General features: G+C 42.1%; 1 protein-coding gene across 7 annotated transcripts in view; it reads right to left on the reverse strand.

Annotated features, from left to right (window-relative positions):
• ZFAND6 (zinc finger AN1-type containing 6) overlaps nucleotides 1–20,543 on the reverse strand; it is a 37,036-nt gene extending 16,493 nt beyond the window's left edge. Inside the window, exons 1-2 of one of the 7 annotated variants that reach the window (XM_030456707.1) lie at nucleotides 20,448–20,543; nucleotides 17,418–17,510 (exon numbers count right to left, since the gene is read on the reverse strand). The gene's annotated coding sequence lies outside the window, so the exon portion shown is untranslated. Of the gene's footprint in view, nucleotides 1–13,017; nucleotides 13,105–17,417; nucleotides 17,511–19,689; nucleotides 19,903–20,374 lie in introns of those variants that run through there. The other 6 variants (XM_030456705.1, XM_030456709.1, XM_030456708.1 and 3 more) reach the window with 6 other exon arrangements.
• Nucleotides 20,544–20,839: the final 296 nt, after the last annotated feature.

Here is a 20,839-nt window from a genome sequence, read left to right on the forward strand (position 1 = left end):
AGACCTGTGTTCTGCAAACACTCCTAAAAATTCCTGTTATGGGAAGGATCCCTCTCAAATGCTAATGCTGAAGCAGAAGAGACCACTCAAACAGCATTCTGGCTTCAGCTGCAGTACCATATCAGAGCCAGTTTGAACCATGGTTTCTGGTCAAAGCTGGTACCAGCTTTGAAAATGCTTCTCAAAAAGCAAGCAGAGCATTTAGTGTAAGCTATTCTTTTCCCTGTCAAAGATCAACACAGATTTCAGCTGACACTCACCTCAAAGGATGAATCCAGTTTTTAATAAGTGATTAAAATAGTCCCTCCTTTATCATACCTTTAAAACTAAGCAAGTCAGCACTGATTTAAGGAGCACCAGTACTAATGGCCTCATTAGGTCTTCCCTTTGTGCTAATGAAGAAAGGAAGAAACTGCAAAAATAGTGACTTCTGCTGCTTAAGCATATAAAGCTTCACCCCAGGTACACATAAAAGCAAAGTATGAAGCTGTGTGGATTAAAATACATTTCATTTTAGAGCATGTACTGGTAGAGATATCTGATACCACCTATAACAATGTGTTCCTCTATAGGCTTATCAAAACAAATGGCAAATAAAGGCTGAGGAGCAGAGCTCTGCTGAATGCAGCTGCAGACAGTACCAAAGCACTGGCCATGAGTGAGGATGCTGCTGCACAGCAGATTTTGCTGAGACACAGCTGCTCAGGTGTCCTGCTGGAAGCAGGACCCTACTCAGGGTATAAAGCACTGGACTCACAAATTAATAGGAAGTTACAGAATTTGTTTTCTTTTTATTCTCTTGTTCTCTCCCAAAAGGCCCCAATTTACAGTCACTGAGCAGTCATTTGTAGCTGCTTTAAGGCATTTCCATGTCCCAGCAACTTGCTATGGAGCCAAGAAGAACTGGCAGATTTGAAAGGGGGCCTCAGTTCAGCCCAGCATGCTGGTTGCAGTCAGACATGTCATTTCATCTACAGCTCACCCTGGCTAAAACACTACAGATGGTTCAGATTTGCCAGCATAGCTACATGTGTAGTTACACTCTGACCCAGTTTCATCAGAATGCTTTGAGTTAAAAGAAGTGAATACAGTTAAGGACCAACTATGCAAGCAGATCTGTAAGGCCAGTGACCTCTTTGTTCCTGGAGCAGCAGAACACACAGCTGCTGCATTTTTCAAAACACAGGAGTTATCCAACTTTCTCAACACCATGAGAAGCCATGCATTTTAAAGCTTTCAATTCATTCCAGCAGGCCTCCATTTTTCTTCCTGCTCACAACTAAATACAACTTTAAGTCACACTTTGAAGTGCTGAAGCAAATTTATATAATGACTTCGTATCAAAACCAAAATATTTGAACTAGTGACCAGAGACTTATATAAGATGTTCTCTCAACACACTTGACAAGTTACCAATATCTACTTGTGTTGCTGTCTATTCCTGTTGAACAGCTTTTTATTTTTGTTTCATGCATAAACTTATTTTAGGCTAAAATCAAGCATTTACATTAGACACTCTTCAGAGAAACTTTAAAAAAAAAAAATAGAAAGAGTCACAGAAGTCTTTTCTTCACTTCCAAGTAGTCAGCAAGTTTAAATCCTTCGGTACAAGAATTAAAATAAGTAAAATCTGGACCCTCCAAAAAGCTACATCCCCTCTACAGCATAAACACGAGAAAGACTGTGAAAGAGTCACACTTAGGGGAAAAAAAAAAAAAAAGAGCTACAAGTATGAGAGAAAATGCAATTGCAGAACTGGCAGGTGGATAGAAAAAAGAGTTCAGGTCTCAGCAAGGGAAGAAGTATTAGCAACTTTCATAACCAATCTGAGCCAGAATATCATACTACCAATGTTACATCATTATACAACCTAGGAACACTTGGTATAGACAAAGGCTCCAGTGTACATTGGGAGCTACAGCTGTCTGCTCTTGTACTCAAGGTTACACGAAGAACAAGAGACCATTTCACTACAACCTCTTCACTCCTACTAGGCAAGAACAAAGACACACAGACTGTATTCTGGTAGCAACAAGATCACTGATAATAAGGATTCAGCTTTCTATGCTTGCCTGTATACACTATTAATAGATGTTACTTTGAAACTGTAATTACTATTTGTGGCCACGCTCAACCTTTGCAAAGTACGGATTACCAGAACCAAAGATTAACTGCTGTAAAACAGAGCACCTCAGAAACTTTCCTTCACCTCATGCAAATGCATCAAATTACCTGTGGTGACCACTTGAAGTCTATAAACAAAAAAGCAGAATCAAGTCTCCTATTTTCCAGACTTTTTAGTATAGCCACCTTATCAAATTAAAGGGGCAATTCCATGAAGTTCACTACTCTACTGAAGACTAATCCTCAGAAAATACTGAGCAATTTAACAGGTACATTTTATTGACTAGTAGGAGTAATCACATTTTGTTTACGTGGGATTTCAAAGGGGTAGAGCACAGACAAAAGGAGTTTCATGAAAGTGTTGGAATTCCAGAAAGCTGCCACACAGACCTATCAGGTTTTGCTACATGATGGTGGGGTTTGGGGGGGAATGACCACTATTTGATGCTGGAGCACCTGGAAACTACTGCAGCACCTGAAATAGTAAAAGCAAGCACTCTGTATAAAGCCTTCAAGAATTTTTCTCCTATTTATCATCTATTCCAGTTTGAGCCTGAAGTAGCAAAATACAACTCAAGGTACCAAGGATTATCATTGTTAGTACATTTAAATGTGGACATTTGGGCTTCTCAACTGCTCAAGATGAAAACTACAGTACTACTATATTTAACCCCTTAATTATGACACTATCCAAACTTTGGAAAATTTAAAGAAACACCATTTTTTCCTTGATTTAGAAAACTTAACAGCCTCTTATATATTTCTTATTCCCCAGAAGCATCGGTAGACAACCCCAGTTAATCCCAGAAACTCTGACCCAGAGAAAGAAGAACAGAGATGTTTTCAGAAAGAGCACCACCAGCTTCTGTCTCTTCAGTAAAAACTATCAGGAACTCTAAGCTGACAAAGCTTCCCTTTTGGAGAGGTCAAGCCGAATGTAAGCCAAAAAAAAAAAAAAAAAAAAAAAAAAAATACAAAACAAAACCCACCCATACCACAAAAGTCACTTCTTGTGTTCAAGAGAAGAATCAGCAAGTAACCTGGGAGCTGAACATGCTTGTTTACAGCAAGACACAACAGGGACCTTCAGTAAAGATAAGTAGTTACCCACTAAAAGCACTGGGAGCACCACAGTAACTATGGTTCTGTACAAAGTGAAGACAATTCAAGTGAATTATAGACCAAGAAAAGTGAACATGAGAAAACAGCACAACGTGTTTCAGAAGCTGTTTTTGTATTGGTATCTCTGGGAGAGTCATGGTGAGAGAAGTCCAAGCCATACCTGTGGAATGCAGAGAGGACACTTGCCAGCAACCCTGCTGGTCATGCTGTCCTACCCAAAGCACTGTACATCCATACACAAGCCAGAGGAGAGACCAAAGTGTTTTTCTCCCAAAATGTGAGGTTGTACTTACTCAGTTTAGCCTACCCAGATCAGTTAAAATTTAAGGTTAGGGGTAGACAAGCTCAACAAGTCCATTTTTGGAACTTGGCTGTGTCTATGACAAAACTGCCACAGAAAATGTACATGCAGTTACACTTGTGATAGAGCATTTAACTACTAATAACAGAGCATTCTTTTAGGTAGGGCTTGCTCTGGCGTCTCTGCTCAAGAGGAATAAAAATTCAGGAGTTACACCCATTAGAAAAATCAAACCATCTCAGTAATTGCTTGTCAGCAGTCTGCAACGTCAATTCGTAGAAACCACAGTTTCCATCCTGTGTAGCTGAACGAGTGCCAGGCTGCACTGGTAGCAGATACTGCATGAGGAGTCCTTTTCTTTCCCCTAGAATTTGTGCTATTTCATAGCTGTACTGTGGCATTACGGTGCCTAAGCCAAAGACTGCAGGAATCCTCAAGTTACTCCTGGTATTTCTGCACAGCTCCATAAATTCAAAGTTTACTTGGAATCTGTCAGATTACAAAAATGCCTTGCTTTAAAAGGCTCTAGAAAAGATAAGAAAACTACTATGAAACAGACAAGACAAGATTCTGCTTTCTTTCATCATATACTGAAGCTGGCCATCTCAGAAATCAGAGGTTTTGTAAAATCAGAATCAGGCTATTTTAAAATTCTCTACTTTCTTTAGGATATCAAATCAAAGTTTAAGGAATGCAGAAGGAGGGTAACGCCATAAACTGTCTTTGATCCTGTAATTTAAAAACCGGTTTGCCTTTACAAACTGATGAAAAATAATCTGTAAGAAGGATTCAAACACTTACAAGGTTACCCATATAATTACTGAAAGAATAGATACAGATTCAGTAATCGCTTCTTTTCAGCTCCAGTGAATAACTAATCTTCTCAATACAGCAGAAGTTTCACTTATTTTAAGCGTATCAAACCCAGAAGAGATAAAAGCTGCTTTAACACGAGCTCCCAAAATAGACAGCTTCTTGTTAGCAAAACACCTGTTGCTGAGAACTGACAGCAAGTACAAAACACATTATAATTTGTTTTTGTAAACAGCACTATGTAGAATTTTAATTAGCTTATAATGCTACAGTTCAGCATGGGCCTAATGCTAAGGGAGGTGCTGTTCTAATATCAGGGTTCCTGGCTGTTAATAAATAAAACAATCATCATCATTTCTAGCTAGGGCATCTTGAATTCAACGTAACTTCCAAGAACACTGTGATTATCATACATGATGTGTTGCTCTATTTAAAATTATGCACTATGTCTAATTTAAGTGTTCAAAATTATACAATACTCTTTCTGTGGTTTGATGGGGAACTCAACCTAAAGCTAAAGCCTGACCAAACAAGGAGGCTATTTGAGGACAAGTTTTCAGCAGAAGAGGTATGATGTCCCCTGTGGCAAAGCTGCATTCCTCATCTTCTGCAAGGCACTTATATTTAGCCAAGGGACTCAAAGGTGCTACTTTGTTTTAACCCTACTGCTATTGTATGTAGGGGGTTTTGTTGTTGCCTTTTTTCCCCTCTTTATTATCTCAGTCACTGCAGAAGCCAGGCTACATGATCCCAAACAAGTTACTGGATATCTAAATAATAAAACCTCTCACCCTGCACAAAGTGTAGGAAAATATTATACAGTTGATCAGCAGCCACCACGCTGGGTAATTGATATTTATCCATCACTGTACTACACTGTCAAGTTTCACTACCAACTTGTCACACTATGAAGTTTTCAATCTTAAGTTTCCTCTCAGCTGTCACCCTTCCCTGCCTGAAACACCACAATGGGTAAATTGTCCAAGCATAACCAAGGTGCATCCATCCAATATATGTTTATAGGCAACCAAGGCAAAGGTTTTGTGACACAGGGAACTGGAGGCTTTAGATACTTCTGCAAGTGTTCCTGGGCCAGGAACTGATTTCCCTTGAAGATTTAATTCTTAAAAAACTTGGGTTGGTTCTTGTACATGGTTTATGGCACACAGCTCCACAGCCCCATGGCAAAAGAGTCAAGGTTAACAGCATGCTGCAGGAGAAAGGTGAAACTGGCTGGATGGTGTTGGAACTGAATTCTAAGGCATAGCCTCACTCATAGTATAACCCAAAGAAAAATACAGGCATCACTAAGTGGTCAGAGTGAAAATCAAGATCTCTTGTGTCAGTCTTAACCACCCAAGATAGTGTCAAACTAATAGATAAGGAGCTAAGGAATGATCAGAAATTTGCAATGCAATATCATCTCCTTTCTGAAGGCTTCCAAAAGTACACCACATGCTCAGGTGCAGAGGTCATTGCAATATTCAAGCTTAAAACTATTGGATGGAACTTGACTGAGGACAACTGGCATATTTCCCACTGCCATCAAAGAACGGAAAACAGGGGCTTTTTTATTTCTTTCCTAAACCCATACAGAACAGACTGCATGTATTTCAGCTTCTCAGCTGACAAGAAAGCCAGAGCTGACAGCTTTCGAGTAAGTCTGCATGGCAAACGTTGTCCTTAAAACACCAGGGCATCTTTTTTACCTACCAATAAATAGTCCAACTGTAAAATTGCCTTTCTGATAACCCAAATTTGCTGTTCATTCCGTTTTCAGACAAGATTCAGCCATGTGAACATGCACTTCTAGTACAATGTCTCCCCCATTTACTATCCAGAACACTTAGATCAGCAAGTTAAGAGCACAATAGCCTAAAAATAGCATGGCTGGATGCCACAGTCTCCCCATTTATTACAATACTACCTTTGTACAAAGTTCTTTCTACAATTCTACACAGAAAAATATAGCCATAAATGGTTTTAAGGGATGGACTTGTACCCAAAAGGGCAAAGCTGTTAAGTAGTACCATGGAATTCCCCCTTTTTCCTCAAGCCACAAAACAGAAATTTGCATTTCTAGAAGCATTTTGAACAATAACTCTAAGTATACTTGACTTCTCTTTTTATCCTCTTGCACTAGTGACTGCATTCTGCCAGAGAACAGATCAACACATAACAAGAGTAACAGCACTTTCTAGAGAAAGGAAAACTTATGATCCTAAGGAGAAACAGAAAAACAGAAAAAGCAAGCCAGATCTCTCTCTGGTTCTTTTCTTTGGCATATTAAAGCCTGTTTCACACTTCAGAATGGATGAAGAGCGAATAAAATCTTATCACATGATACTGAACCTCAGCTGTCAGCAAGGTGTGGCTTTCTATCATGATGTTCACTCCCTTCCATCCACAAACACCAGCCAACAGGTCTTCCATCAGGAAACAATGGGAAAAGAGCACAATATATTCCCTTCTACTATGGTATAAGGTCAGAAAAAAGGAGGGAGATCAACAAGACCAGTGCCCTCATCAGCTTGGCCTAAACATGCATTCACAGGCACCAAAACTTCAGCTGCTACACTACGCTAAGATAATTCCACAAGTTCCACATCCTTGCTTTGGCTTGAAAACAAAAAACCCTAATACCGCCTCCATGAGATCTTACCTATCTTACAAATATTCTTCTACAGTAGCATGGGACTTGTCTTCATAAAAAGAATCTCTCTCTTACATTAAAAATCACTACTTTTAATACATAACCTTGGATTTCAAGAGAAGACTGCCATTTGAACAAATAACTTGATGCTGCTTAAGTAAACCCAGCAACACTGCAACCTGCATTTGGCACTGTCCACCTTGTGTAAGTTCACTAGATAGACCTTATCAGGCCAAACAAAGCAGTCTCAATAAATTCTTCATCTCAGCTCTTGACAGCCTGAGAAATTAAGGTGTCAGAGCTGTGGCAAGGACAGAAGTATTCCTCAGAGCAGACTGATACTTCAAGGTTTCTTACTTTCCAGTAGGAGATCTAAGGTAAAAGACAAAAGCACAAGTAGGAAGCAGGCAGTCAGTACTTTACTTATATACAGAATGACCAGGTACAGACTTTAGACCATGGGTCACAGACACATTGTGACTCTACAGAGTACCAAGCTAATTCTTGCAACAAGAGACAACATAGGTAACATTCAAAAGTTCAATAGATACCAAGCTAGAAAGAAGCAAATGCAGGAAGGCAAAACAATCAACCAAGTGATCAGAGTGTGAAATTAGATGTTTTTTTATTGTTTTTAAAAATATATATTACAGATAGACTACTACTTCACTGCTTTGAACAGGACCTAAATCTCAATCTAAGCTCATGTCAAGTTTGACTTACCAGGAAGGCAAAAACACCCCACACAGCTGCCAGGCCAATCCACAACAAATCCCATTCTCCTTGATCTCCACACCAGTCTCAGCACCTGCATGGTTTGTCACGCTCAGCTGACAATTTGGTTGTTATGCAACTAATACACTTACCTTGACCTATTGTTACTAATGCTGCCCTCCTCCTCTCCCAGAATATTTTAAACAAACCTGATGAAAATACACTGAAATTCAAAACAATTCTATTAAGCAATTCACTTCTTAAGTCTCTTCCCGGTTTGGGGAAGTCCTTCCTTATTGCCACCTTTTTTTTTCCCCATTTTTTAATCAAATGTTTTTGATGTCATGCAACTCTAAAGTATTTACCTTTCTAGTTACTTCTCACCAGGACAATTAACATTTGTTTGATAACTAATTCCTATAAAATCACTTATTCAAAGACTTAACACCAATATGCAACAGGACATGATACTAGCATGGTATTTGGACATCATAATCACAAGATCATACAAAGTATGGTGAAGTTCAATTGGAAAACTCTTCTGCATCTGAAATAAAAGCTACCTTGTAAGCTTCTTAGCTGATTCTGAAGGAACTTTGGAAGGACAATCTTCCAGCATTTCAAGTTAACACTCAAAACACAAAAACTTCTTTTGCCCCTACCTTAACAATGGTGCAGATTCCAGTGCAAGGTCATTCTGTTGCACAGAAGACATTCTGCTACCTGGTAACACTACATTGCAGTGAGGCTTTTGTTCTGATTTATGAATTTAGAAAAGCATCTTAAATTCATAGTAGAGAATCTAATCCTTCTTTGCAGTCTCTGTCATCCCAACCTCAAAAACAGTATGATCAACTACTCATTAAGTGCTTTTTACTGATGATCTAACTCAAAGATGGCCTTTTGCATGAAAAGATATGAGTATGTCTAACTTAAGTACAGAAATCGTGCATTTTTGCCTGCAAAATTGGTGGTTCTCTCTTGCCTCTCGTCTCCAAATAGAATTTAAAACCTCAAGTGGAAAATATCTCCCTTCCCCATACAATATTCTGCTTTCATCAGCTCAATTACATTCAGTAAAACATGAAAACTCTAGCCTCCTGCCTTGTTCAAGCTAATGGAGAAATCTTCAGTACTTGTTTCAAAAATATAACTAAACCAAACACATCCAAGTGGAAAACACTTCAAAAAGCTGAAAGCACCTCAAAACTACAGCAATTAAGCTCGTCCTGCGATTTGATTATTAAGTTTGTATCTGCTTCCTTAATCCTTCACATAGGTAAAAATGCATTAGCACCACAGATTCACAGGACACACCAGGGCAGAGTTGTCTTAAATCCTCAGCTACTTAAACTGTTCAGGTGGTTGCTGGGGCCTGCCAAGCCAGCCACACTGCTCAGCTTTTAGTTCTCCTGATCCAGGATTCTGCGTTTCAGACTGACAAATACCGTCTCCTGAAGGTTAGAGTCCTATGATTCAAATACATCCTGACAGGGCAGAGTGGCTAAACAGGGGTGGTCTTCAGCATGGAGACAGCTTCAGCTTCTGCAAGATTACTGAGGCACTAAGTTAAAGGAAGAGCTGTGTGTTTAATAAAGCTGCTACTTAACAAGGAGTTATTTTTAGGAAATATTCAAACATGACTGTTCATTTGTCTAAGTAATACTCAAAAGATTGTCTTCTAAATGGAGAAGATGGATCAAGTTCAGATTTAACTCTGTTTCTCTCAATGGATAATAGCCAAAAAAGTTACTTTTCAAAAGAAGAAAACCTCAGTTTCTGTCAACAAACGGAGATCAAGCAAGAGAACATAACTTGATTGAGGAGAAACAATTTTTGCACTGTCAAAGCATTGTTTTTGCTAATCTCTATTTAGCTCAAAAGCCCTATAAACACAGTTGGAAGAAGGGATCTGTTAAAAATACATCACCCCACCCCTTCAATTAAGGGCTGAGAAGCTTATGACACATCTGAGACATCCAACAAGAACAGAAAAGAAGGACTTAATGTTCCTGATAATTCTAAAGGTAACAAAAAGGCAGGCTTAGAAATCCTAAACTTTTCATGCTTCTGTTAAGTGGATTTTAAAGCAAGAAGAGATCCAAGCTATTTGTATTCCTTTGTAGGTCATGTGTAATTAACTGCTTATTTTCACAAAACCTTATTACAGTGTAAACATCACCGGCCAGATCATCTGCCCCACCCAGACTGAGCTCCACACCACAGGAGGCCAACTATCTCCAGGAGAAGCTCTTGTAGCTGCAGGAGGGCTGTCCTTCCAGCACCAACCTTCCTCGCAACACAACACAGCACAGCAGCGAGGATCAACAGCTCAACCCTTCCTAGAAACAGCAAGCAGGCTGCTCACACCCCAACTCCACAACCATGGGCAGATGTCCCTTCTTGGATATAGCTGGAACTCTCCAAGATGCTTCTTGGAGAGGCTTCTTGGAGATGACATTGTTCTGCTCCCCAGTTCTCTTCGGCCTTGGGCACACAGCAATTAGCAGAGATGGTCGCTAAACCACTTGGGAAATAGGGGAAGGAAGAAGAGGGGAAAAGAGGCAGTTGGGTTGGCTCGAGCCACTAATTTAAAACAATTTAAAACAGCAGAGTTGACTTTGTCTCCAGTGCTCACACCACCTGCCTTGCTGTGTTTAGGGATCTGAAGCTCAGGTCACGGTGTTCAGGATGGGTGCCTGCCCTCCCAGAGGCTGTGGGCACATGGCACAGAGCATCCCACGGGATACATGCAGCCTTCACTAAGCAGCATTAAACACAACCAGAGCACAGGGTTACCATCCCAGCAGGTAGTGGGCCACCCATTTCATGACACTGGGAAGTGCCACCACCACAGAGCCTGGATCCCCTTTGTCTCATATAGAGGGGAGATAAAACTTGGTCCTGTGTTTTGTACACAGTTTTATAATCACTTTCAGAATCTCTTATTCACATCACAGATGTATATTCCATCCTGGCACAAAAAGCAGACACACAAATCCCACTGCACACAACACATTCGCAGTGTTTAAGGTCTACAGATGGAGCATGTGCAGAAGGTATTATGAACAAGAAGTGCTGGAACAACCAATCCTTGTGCGAGGACAACACGGGTCCTGCCAGCGACGGCTTTGAATGCAGGCAAGAAACATTTGCTGTAGCCTGAATACAGAAGTTGTACAGCTGTGCCAGCAAAGTGTTATGTTTATCCTTTAGGGCAGATTTGCTTTCTACAAACAGCCTGCATTAGAACTGCACACATGTGGTGAGAGAGTTAAGCACTTCACTTCTGTGCTGAATCAATCAGGAAAGTTGGTTGCAGATAATACATCTTTCCTAACAAACTTTAGGCGGAAGATGGGACTTGAGAATAATAGATGCTCAATCATCAAACAAAATGAACCATGTTGCCTCATAGATTCAGCTTTTTTCCTTATTTAAGCAAAACCAACTTTTGGCTAAATGTAGTATTTGATAGCAGACAAATACTTAAGTTTGCTTCCTTGTATGTAAAGAAGTCTAATACACACACTCAAAAATGTATAGAAATAACAGCAGATTGTACTATTCTTCTTGCACTCACCTCTGACATCTGATCTATCCACTCAGTCTACACCTAACACCACATGTAAGTGAAGAAATTAATAAAAATCCAGGTATTTGAACACATATATCCCACTCTTAAACATCTCCTCCAACACATAAGACCTGGCCCACCTCTTGGCTAGAAGTCCCTATGTAGTCATTGCTCATCCTAAAGTAATATTTCAATGGTTTAGGTATAATATAGAACATAAAAAAAAGCCTGCTACAAACATACGAGAAAAGAATGAATTAGTAATTTAGACCTATAAACTACTGGAGCATGGCAAGATGCCAGCATGTCGAGACACAGACACATAGAGAAGTAATCCATACCCAGCACTTTGGAAGAAAACCAAATGGCTCAATAGAAAATTGAAAGAATGAGGTATACTCTAATAATCACACTTGTTTACATTCAGTAAATGTCTAAGAATCGTTTTCCATTGTCACTGGGAAAATTGTTCCTCAATTTTCAAATCTATTCTTTTGTCATCTTGACTAATCATAAAAAAGCCAAACTCCTTAGACTCAACAAGTATTAGGGACTATTTCTTTCCAGTTCTTGGGAACAACTCTATACAGACCCAAGAGTTTTTATAAAATACAGGAAATATTTAGGCAATGAAGAAAATACATTCACCATACTGAAAGCATTGTTCTGAATGTGGCCTCACATAAAATACTTGCCAAAGATACAGAATGGATGACAATTAAAAGCCTTTATTCTCATTAGAACCCCCCTGCTTCCTGACTCGACACTTCCTGCTCTCCTCCCTCTCACCCTATCCCATGCCACCCACGACAAATTGTACTTTTCCTGTTCCTGAACACGTTTCAGATGCAGAAAGTGTCACTAAAAATACCACATATGATAAATCTGGTACAGAAACTGAAAATAATCTTCCCTCTGAGAAAAAAAACCTATCTTCAGGCAGTACAGGACTCAAGAGATACTGACCAATAAAAAAAAAAATCTCCCCCCATTTATTATTTGTTGTTGTTGTTGTTGGTAGTAACCACAACACAGGGCACTAACACATAATTTTCCTGCCTGTGTTTATAGTCAGAGCTCTCACAAACCCTTATAATTCTGGTTACTGGTTTAAAAAGAGGAGAAAAATTGCAGTGTTTTACATAATTTTTACATATCTTTGTTCTAAATGCTAAAGACCTTTGAGAGATACATCTCACCAAGAACAAATACACAGACAACAGCCCAGCAGTCTTCAGTGATACAACAAAAGACAATTTAAGACAAATGACTTAGAGCAAATGCTATCACTGAATAATCCCATCGCAGCTGTCATAATTAGTTAGCCCAAATCTCATCAGAATCAGAGAAGTTAGAGTTAAAATCGAGCTCCCTTCCTGTAACATTGTGTAACTCCAAAGCAGCAGCATTATCCACGCTATTTTAGAATTAACATTTCTCTATCAGATCCGGTGGAACGACTCGATCCCTCCACGCAAAACACCCCCGGTGCAAGCCAACAGATGACAAAAGAAACTCGGTCAAGTTTGAGCCTCTCAGCACCTTATTTCCTGTCTAAAGAGCCCTTTTGTTCTGCTTCCCTGCATAAATGTTAATATTCTGCCATCATTAGAAAGCGAAACGATGGGGAAAAAAGCCCCACGCACATGAACTTCGCCGCCCCGGAGGGCCAAATAACGCCACACGACGCGATTAGAACCGGAAAATTCCTACCAACAAAATCTCCACAATTTTCTGTTTGCTTCACCCCAGATTAACTTCACTCGGAGCCCTGCTCCGGCGCAACCGAGCCTGGAGGCGGAGCCCCGCCCTCCCCGGCTCCTATTGGTCGGGGCGGACGGAGCCCCACCCCTCCGGCCAGGCTCCGCGCTCCGATTGGCGGAGCCGCGTATCCATTATTGAGAGAACTTTTCCTCGCTAGCAGGTTAGGCTGGGCAGGTTCGAGCACCCTGGGCGAGCTGGTTCTTAAAGGGACAGCACCCCGCTCCCGGCGCTGACAAAACCACCACCTTCGGCGGCACGGCGCCCCGAGCCAGCTCCAGAGAGTGCCCCTGCGAGCGGCTGCGGCCGCACAGCCCCCCCCCGGCTGCCCCGCAGAGCCTCCCGCCCTCACCCGTCCCTGCGGGGCTCCCCCTGCCCCGCACGCTGCTCCCGGACCGGAGGGGAGAAGGAGAGCCCGGGTTGGGCTGGCAGGGATGGATGCTGCTGCTGCTGCCGCGCTGGGAAAGCTGCGGCTTGCTCTGCTCACGGGACAAAATTAAGCGTGGGGTTTGAGCTCCTCCACTCTTTAAAGAGTGCCTGGAGTTAGCCTGGAGAGCCGGGCACGGGGTATAAATTAGCAACCCCGGCTAAAAATACCTGGGGTTGCCAGGTCCCCAGAGTCCTCTGCCCGTGTCAAGCATGAGTCAGCAGCACAGGAGCTCCGCAGGAAGTGAGTGGCTCCATCTCACAAGGTACCAAGGTTTCTGCCAGAAACTTTTCGTGCTTATTCAGCCTTCACTTGACTGAACACATCTGCAAGATCCTGTTCAGGTTCTGGCCCTCGGCCACCTTTCTCACAGCACAGCTTCCTCTTAACGCTAGACAAAACCTGTCCTTTAGGTTAAAAGTGTTTCTTTTCCCTCAGCGTGATGTTGTTCCCTGCCCATCTATCCAGGGAAAAGCCTGGAACAGGGGAGAAGTGTAAAAACAAAACAAGGCTCAGGAAGTATTTCACAAGCCCAGCGATGACACCTCGTTTGAGAAAAGCCTTGCCCCATTCCAACCCAGCTACATGGGGAAGAACCAGAACGCAGCCAGTGCTCCCTCCTGCACCCACGAAGTATCATCATAGTTACACAAGACTTAGCAAGGTTGACTTATATAGAACATTTTCATGTGTTTAGTGTAAAACAGCTAAAAATATTAAGCTAGAGGAAGATACAGCACTTGCCAGCGTGAGCATATTTTGGTTGGTTTTGTACTGTGCACAGGCAGAGAGGAAAAAACTCCCTGTTTCTGGTTCTTCCCACCTTTTCTCCAGCCATCATGGGATCGGCCTTACTACAACTCTACCACCAAATGGGTATCTGAGTTAACTTTCCTCAAGCAGATTCATCAAGTCCAAGACAGTTCAGCAGACTGCTTTACTGCAGATACCACCCAATGTCGGGAAAATATTTACAGCTAAGTATTCCCTTGAGCTGTGGCACATGGACCTAAAAGAGCATAAAACACACCTTCAGCAAGGACATTTAATTCCTCTAAAAGTTAACAGTTAAGTAACACATTTTATGTTACCTTCTATTTTAGAGCAACCCATCACACAACAAATCCATTTAGGATTCAGAAGCAGCAATTTGTACAATTTTAAGTATGAAACATTTCAAGGACAGAATTAACAAGATTTAAGCAATTTCCCCTACAGAACCTAAACAGAAGCTTAAAAGAACCAAACCTTGCACCTGAATTCAGTGCCCTGCAAGAGTCAGGACTGCTAGAAGTTAATCAAGGACAACTCTGAATCCGTACTTAAATGATACTTTTTTTACCAAACATTATCTAAGCAAAACCAATAACATAGTTCACACAAATAAAACATACCAGTAAAGTATCCTCTAAGTATCTCAGTATGGAGTCTTGGAAAGCTTCAATTTAGAGCACATAAATTTTAGGCCCAGAAAAACAAGTCACAAGTAGAAGTCACAAGTCTTATCAGCCAAACTGCCCAGTGCTAGGAGATGGAATATGATGTAACAACCCTAAAGTCGGTGTTATTTTTCAGGTGCTTTCAAAAGGGGACGAAAAAAACCCAAACACATCGCTCCAAAACTCACCAGCTCTATAGGCTACCACAGAAGTCTAGCCACCTCACAATTGCAATGGTGATAAAAGCTAATTTTTATCCTCAAACAAGGCACACTTCAGCCTAGGCTTCTGTTAGAAAGGCAACCAGCAGCTCCTTATCATCACAAGGAAGAAGTTTCATCCCTTTTTCTTACCACCTTTCCCCTCCCAGTCACACAGTCTGGCCCAGACCCTTAGCTCAGCTCTGGTGCTCATCAGACTCTTCCACCTGCCTCCGAGTCACTGATCTGGCAGAAGCTTGGCAAGCTCCTGATAAGCAAGAGCATGGCTTACCCAAAGGGCAATGGCAAAGCAGATGCTCCTCCATTCAGCACTGTGACCTGGATTTGCTTACCTCATCTCACTAAACAAAAACAACCACAACATGAAAACCAACAACAAAAGAATCACAGAATGTCAGGTTGGAAGGGAGCTCAAGGATCATCTGGTCCAACCCTTCTAATGTTGTTTATATGAGCATGTCTCAGCACCCTGTTGAGCTGAGACTTAAAACTTTTTAAAGCAGGGGAATCCAACACTTCCCCTGGGAGACTGTTCCAGTGTCTGACTGTTCTTAGAGTGAAAAATTTTCCTTGTGTTCAACTGGAACACCACCACTGAAAAAAAAAAAAAAGAATGCCCCAAGAATAATTTGCTATCCTTACAGAAGTAAAAGATACCCCCAAAAAAACATCTGTGAAGTGGGGTATTGAAGCTAGTTCACAGTTGACCCTAACTCACTGGCCTAGAAGTTACAGGTAATCACACCTGTATCTAGATGTTGGGAATCTGGACATAAAAAATCCTGCTATGTATTTTATTATCCCATGCTGCAGGAAACAGAAAATTAAACATTAAAAAACCTAACTTATAAGCTCAGTTTTTGCCCATATGCCACCTATTTTCCCCGTAAACAAATGTTTAGGAGAAAACAGAGGCAACATTTATGCCAGGTCTACCAGTTATGCTTTTTCTATTCTTACAATAACTGCAGCAATGTAGAGGAAACAAAAGAGCAGATTGCTGTGCAAGCACATTAAACAGTGAAGCTTTGACAGAAGTGTAAAAAACATTCAGCTTGCTGCCACTGAACTTTGCACTGAGGACAGTAACAAGAGAAAGCACCTGACTCTCATTTGACTATTGTAATCATGGAACAGCTAAAGGGCCATTTGTTCTGTAATCTTACACAAACTGAAGACACCAAGTTGGGAGAACTTGACAGCTCAAGAGGTCAAGAACAGAGCCTTTCATCTTTAAGTCACCAGTTCAAACAGTGACCAGAATAGTAGCGATCTAAAGCTACATGTGATGTCTGTTTGGGGATTAGATGAAGAGATGGTTACTTGCTACCCAGTTCCTAATAGATCAGTGCCAATCACAAGAGCTCTCTTCACAATTCTGCACCTTTTTTCCACAGTCTTGAATACATTATACCTCACGTTATTAAGTAGCAAAGCAACTGGACTGCTGCACACACATATTGAACTTGCATCGCAGAAAAGGACTTTACTCTCTGGTTGTCAATCATGTCAGGACTACAGCATGTGCTGGATTTTTTATTTATACTTTTTAAACAAATATGGTCTTTTAGGTTTTTATTATCAGAGACAGTTCTCTAAGTAATACTTAGCTTCCCACTCTTTTTTCACCCCAATGCTGCAATCCTGTTTTATAAACAATAGTTCTCATAACCTTTCTGTAGAAGATATTTTTGCAGATTTATCAATTTTAGAAGCACATTAGTATAGCAAATTCAGAACTTTGGCATTTGAGAAATTATTTTGAGACATTACTGATCATTTTTTACCAAATCTAAACAACAAATTTCACACGGATCATATCTACATAAGGATGGTGTGAAATTAATTGCCTAAGTGATGATGAAAAACATTCCTTCTGTATTCTTATACATTCTTCAATATATTTGCATGCAGTCTCTAGAAACTCAGTTAGCACTTGCTCCTTTCTAACCTGACTTCAATTGTAGAAGTTTGCAAAAGTACCTGGAATTTCCAGGCAAGATGAAAACAAGCTCAGAGTGTATGTTGACTGAAGGTTCTGGAGTTCAAGTTTGTGCTATGAACACCACTACCAAAACCAATCTTCTGTCCAACCCCAGCAATACCTCATCACATAGCTCTTAGTAGTGTATTACTTCTGAAGAATGGAGTCACTGATGAAAAGCCAAGGTCCTAGAAACTTCAGTGTCCTTAGGATAACTAAGGAGGCCCTGGCATACAAAGAATTCAACTTGCTATTCCAGGAGTCTAGAGAGAGCAACATACCAGACTGATGAGATTTCAGTAATCTTGAAGAACTTTGAGATTTCTCTTGCTGCTTTCAATCCAAGATGTACTGTTGCACTGCAATAATCAAATCTGGAAACAACAAAAAGGTGCATTTGGTCAACACTGGGTCTTCATTAGAGAGGACTTGTTAGTTGTCTGGAAAGCTATACAGATGCACCAGAAAAATACATTCCTCTGGAAGTCTTAGCAGCCATCTCAAACCATCCAAAGCTTAGCTACCCTGAAAACATTTTAAAAGCTCATCCACACATTACATTCAGGGAATGTAATCACATACAGGGAATAAGCCATTAAAAGAACAGCCTTTTCCTCCCCATCCCATTGTCTCCTGGCTATAAAGCTGCACATCCATAACAGGTCTCAATCACTACCAGCAGCTGAAATGATGGTTTGAGGCTTGGGTTTGTTTTGTTTGCTTGGCATTTTATTGTTTTTTGTTTCTTGTTTGTGTGCTTTGTTTCTTGTTTTTTTTAAATCAGGACGTGGAATTGTATTATCACTATATCACGAAGGACTCCAGTGATAGAAGGCTACATCACTTGCTTCACTCAAAATCCTTGAAAAAGGATCTAGACATTTAAACAGATCTTTTCTTGGTATCAGATAGCTCGAGGTGAAAAAAAAAAAAAGTGAACTATTTTCAATTTAATTCAGCATGTTCTTAGTAGCTTGAAATTCATCTTGAATGTAAGTCACAGCCCATTCAGTATTTAAGTAAAAAATAAAAAATAGCTGCATAGCTATTAGCTGCCAAGAAAATGGAGCCAGAAGTTTGTACACTTACAATTCTCTCAGAAATCACTGATTAATATAGCTATTACAAAAGGACACACTTCCAGAGAAACAGGGATTACCTTTTCTGTAACCATAGCAACTTTTCAGTAGTTTGTGTTAATGCTACTCTCCTTCTGACAACTTGCCACCATCTCTTTCAAGCTATTTGTATAAGGTTTTGAATGTGCCATCTGAGACCATAAAGGAACAAGAAGTTGATATATATACTTACATTCATACATCACAACCTTGGAAGTGTATTAAGGAACATAACAAGTTGATCATTTTTGCCATAAATTCATGATTAGTTGAGAAGTAAATTTATTTTAATGTTATTATTTTTATATGATTCACAGTTTTGTAAGACAAAAAATATTTTAAGAGGTATCCTGTGAAATACGTGCAGGATATAGTTTCCTCACTGCTGAAGAATTTCCTCTCCTATATCTGGAAAGTAATAAACCTAAGGAATTATGCCACTGATATGTCATTGACACTGGTATTCAGTGTCATAATGAACAAAAATCCTCTCCAAACACTTATTTTGGCCTGAGCAGACATATAACATCAGAAAATAGCCAATCCCCTTGTTCTAGGTTGGGTGTTAATTAATATATAGAACAGGTGCAGGTACCTCAGCACCAGATAAACAAACCAAGCAGAATTCAAAGAGCAAAGTTATAAAAGTATAAATGAGACACAGGAAAGAGACTAAGGAAGGAATTGACATATTTGCATCCACAGTTGTTGAGTTACCATCAACAATTCAGAAAGGATTTTCTTTCAGTGAAAGAAACTATTTCAGATTACATCAAACAAAAAAATCATTTGCTTGGAAGCAGGAAGAGGAAGAGAATTTTTTTTTCCCCCTAAAGTTCATAGGGCAGTTTACCAAGCTGCACCCTCCTCCCTTCAGTGTACCCAGTTTGGCACACTTAACATGGGACCATAGACCCTTAGGAGACTCAAAAAAACTCAGCATGCTCCTTACTCTTTGTAGCTCTTATGCAATGGCATCTTTACAGGGCAAGCCTGGACAAACAACCGGGGAACGGACTTGAGAACCCAACAGTGCACTTTTAAGTCTGTCCATGCAGGGGAAGAAGTAACTACCAACAGTTTTGCCAATGCCCCCACATTACAGCAGCACATTTGGTGGAAGCTCCTGTACTGTGTTGCTGTCGTTATAACTGGGCAGTAATATGATATTTTTTAAGATTCCCTGTCCTACCATCCTGTGGAAATAAGAGGGGATGTCTGCACCTCTTATCTATCACTCCAGACTTTTCTGCAGAGCCTAGAAGGAGCAAAGTTTTTTTAAATTTCACAGGATTCCTCGCTCGACACAAGGACAACGACAACAACTTTTCGTGCAAGAAAACGCAAAAGAGAGACAAACTACGTAGGCTTCAACCCTTGGTTTAATCGGGAGGCTGCCACAACACAAATGGAAAACTTGTGTCCCCAAACCAACCCGAACCGCGGCACCGAAACTTCTCCGAAGAGCACAGCGCCTGCAGCAGCCCCCGCCAGCCCCGGCCCGGGGGCAGGCCCGGCTCACAGCCTCCGGGGAAGCCCTTCCATGAGTTCAAGTCCAAACCCCCCCCATAGCGGCTGGGAGACCCGGCGGGAGGGAAGGCCGACCCCGCCGGCTCTCCCCAGGGCCTCTCCCGGCCGAACTAAAATAACAGCGGGGCCAAGGAGGGAGGGGAGCGGCGGTGGGGCCGGGCGCTCGCCCGGCGCAGGGCTGGCTGCGGGCCGGCGGGGCCGCCTCTCCCCTTCCACCCAAGGACACGAGTACAAACACCTCTGCCCTGGGATGGCTCCTGCGCACGCAGCGAGGAGCTGCCCACCGGGGGGGAGGGAGGGGTGAGGGGAGGAGGAGGAGGAAGAAACGACCAAAAAAGGGAGAAAAAAAGAACCCCCGCGGCCCTGGGCCCAGCTCGGCTCCATCGCCACCCCGCAGCCCCCGGCCCACCGGCTGTGGGGTCGGGGAGACGGCGGGGGACGGGGAGCCCACCCCCTCAGCGCCCCCGCCGCTTCCCCAGCAACGAGCGGGAGGCCACGGCCCCAACCTGCCCCGCCGCGGAGGGGCCCCACCGACCCCTGCTCGCTCGGTCGCTCGTTCCGCCCGCAGCCCCCCCAGCCCGGCCCCGCACCTCTCACCTGCCCGCGGGACCTCCGCCTCCCGTCGCGCCCGCTCGGCCCCTCCGCGCCCCGCTCGCTCCTCACCAAACTTTTTTTTCCCTTTCTCCGTGTTTCGTTGCCCTCATCGTGACGCGGGCGGGCGCCGATTGGCGGAGCCGGGGAAGGGAGGGGGCGGGGCTACGGCCCGCGACTAATTATTACAAGGAGACGGCGGCGACGTTAACCACACAATGCTATTTAAAGGGACCGCGGCCCGTCCCGTGCTTCACCCCCTGAGGAGTCACCCTCAGGAGGCGGATGGAGGGGTGGGAGCGGTCGGTGGTTTTTTTCTCCCTCTAAATACATTAATTTAGCTGTAAAAATCCTGTGTAGCTGCTCACAGCCGCCGCCGCTGCCCCCTCTGCCCAGGCAAAAATCCCTGAAGGAAAAGGTTTCCCCTGTCAGAGCGGGGCTGGGGAGGTCTCTGCATCCCCTGC

This window comes from Calypte anna, chromosome 10 (assembly GCF_003957555.1).
Source record: "Calypte anna isolate BGI_N300 chromosome 10, bCalAnn1_v1.p, whole genome shotgun sequence".
Lineage (NCBI taxonomy): Eukaryota > Metazoa > Chordata > Aves > Apodiformes > Trochilidae > Calypte > Calypte anna.